We start from the raw sequence: 2,778 nt of genomic DNA on the forward strand, positions 1-2,778 counted from the left end.
TTTTTTTTTCATGCGGGCCCCCCAGCAAGGGCGAATTAATTTCATGAGTTAAGAAATTGGCACTACATTCTGCGGCAGTGGGCCTATTCAGAACGTGCTTTATCAAAATATTCAAGAAAGTCTTCTCGATGACGTGTTCCTTGGTCCGCTCCTCGGGGGTGCAAGAGAAGAGAAGAAAAGTAAACGTAGTGTCTTCGCAAAAGATTTTGCATTCCATCCTTCAGCATTGACGACAATTGTGAATAGGTGATTTTCAATGATAGAAAGTAATCAAAAATAATTTCATTTGGGTCTTTTTGAAATCTGTCATTCCATGATTGTCCTCCGTCACCCTGACAATCTCCCTGAAGAGCTACTTTTTTCTTCTGGTCACTCGATCGCCAGATACGGTGAAAATGGTAGAATTCGAGTACCCGTCATGGCGTCCGTCATTAAGATCAAATCGAGCGGCCCGGCCCCTTCCTATGTCAGAGAAATGGAGTGACTCAACAAACTCACGCTCTGTACGTCGGAACGTACTCCCTTCTTTTCTGAGTTCGATCGAGAGGCTTAACAAAGGCTCAATAGACACACTCCCTCTTAGCGCCCTCCTTTCAGTATGCCCAAATGTTGGGTCCTATTCTCCAAGAACACACGCCCAGATCCTGTGTGCCAATGATTGGGAATCAATCATTCTGGGCTTCAACCCAGGAGTCCCAACACACTCCTACTCCCTGCCCTGAGAGCCTCTATTCATGACCACTTCTTCATATCAGAAAATATTCCGTCTACGGCCAGTTTCATCCATCTACCAGCTTTTTTTATCCCCTCCCGATTTCTTTCACCTTCAAAATACCTAGAATTTTCCGTCATCTGAGAGGTCTTACCGGGTCTTACCTCGGAGTTGGGTGCGTGGACGTTAGTCAATATGAAAATCCTCTGGCCCATGGATGCTCGTGCTGCGTAACGCGTCCGAGGTAAGAATGGTTAAAAAGCAGGCCTCTGGGCATGACTCGAAATGGGAGTTGCGTGGTCAATTTACAGAAATTTGCAGCTCAATTTAAGGCCTCTGGAACTCTCCATCAACACCGGGAATGTCAACCACCAAGCTGCATTGAACCAAGACATGTCGCCCGCATTGAAAGAGCTGTCCTTTTCAGAAGAGAGGAGGGTCCAAGCTTATACATTGTACCATCAAGATCTGACTAATGAAACACTCCAAAAGAGCCCACAGCCTCTGAGGAGCACAGAGTCATACCACTACCATTGATTGGAAGTCCAGAACTTTGATGTCTTTAACGGTATCGTCCCAGAGGCAGTCGTTTTTCATCATCACAAGAACCTGTAGTGCAGAAGGTTACAGTGATGTCCAGAAAACTACCATCCCCTTTTGCAGCCCTGGGCGGAACTCGAGATGGACGTAGCCTTTAAGAAGGTGAAGAGCAAAGCAACTGCAACATGTGGGATGTCGCCTTTGTCGCTTTCATTTGTCTGGACCTAAGTCTAGCTCTCCAAGAAACGTGCCAAAAACACATCAGCACCTCCCTCCATTCCTTTTTTGTCCCACCAAAATGGATAGTCGATCGAAGTCATCTTCATTCACAATAAGGGTCCATACGACCATCTTGCTTCAGAATCTCGTCCTTGATGTCCAACCTACCATCACAGCTGTCCATTCTCCAGATTCTTTCTGTACGCATGTCTGTATGTAGTAATTCATTCAGTTTTATATATTTTAAGCAATAAAAGACTAAGGTAAAATGAGTATTTTTAATTAATCCCAGATGTTTGGTTTGGTTTGGAAGAACATTTCAATTGACCTCTGATTTGGATAAAGACCTTTATTGGATTTATAGGATACAATGAGAACATAATTGGTCGTACAAATAGATGGTGATAACATAGATATAACCTCTGCGATTGGGCTCTTAAATCTTATTCGAAAATACGGGCATGGATGGTATGATGTGTCTAGAGCTGAGGTCGAGGAGTAGGTGGATTTAAAAGAAGGCCCGGATTAACAACAAGTCCATTGCCTCCGATCAACAATTCTCTTCTCTCAAAGTGTCATGGGCGAAAAGAATGCTTAGGAAGACAGGTCACTGCTTCGATCGGAAGTACTTGATAATCCAGCACCTCTCCATTCTGGGAATTTGAGAGCTTGTATCAATTGCCAACATAACACGAGGGAGGATCAATCCGGACACCATGACCACCATTCAAGGTGTCCAAGCAAAGTCAATCTTCAATAACATGGTCTTGGAGAGAGCTCTGCTCACTTGTAAAGTGACCTTGATGAAACCAGGGTGTTTTCCAATCTCAAATCATTGATGTTATGGTGTTTGTTACTACTTTCCCTTTGCGGTTGCCAATCGACATTGGACAGCAAGATCTACTGATTAGTTTATTCTAACTCCTTCCCTAAACATAGATACCGACAATGTGAATAGATTGCTTGAACAAAGAACATAGATCTAATACATGATCGAGTAGATTAGCTGTTTTTGGCAACAAGATTGAATCACCTGTAGTGTAAATGAATGAATAAGATGGATCTTCACGATTCAAACCCAAGATGTAATCCTGGGATTCAATCTTGGAGATTCAAACCTGGACTTCCATCCTAGTGTAAAGGTACCCTTAGCAAACAGGTTTGGAAGGACTCCGAGACACATTACCATGAATGGCTTTTAAAAAGCCAAAATCTAATATTTGCAATCGGCATTGCCAATCCACTGAACAATCAACTTTTGATGAAGTTCAAACACATGTTCACTATAAAATCGATATCTTTCCATA

Source organism: Tigriopus californicus, chromosome 9, assembly GCF_007210705.1.
Source record: "Tigriopus californicus strain San Diego chromosome 9, Tcal_SD_v2.1, whole genome shotgun sequence".
NCBI lineage: Eukaryota > Metazoa > Arthropoda > Copepoda > Harpacticoida > Harpacticidae > Tigriopus > Tigriopus californicus.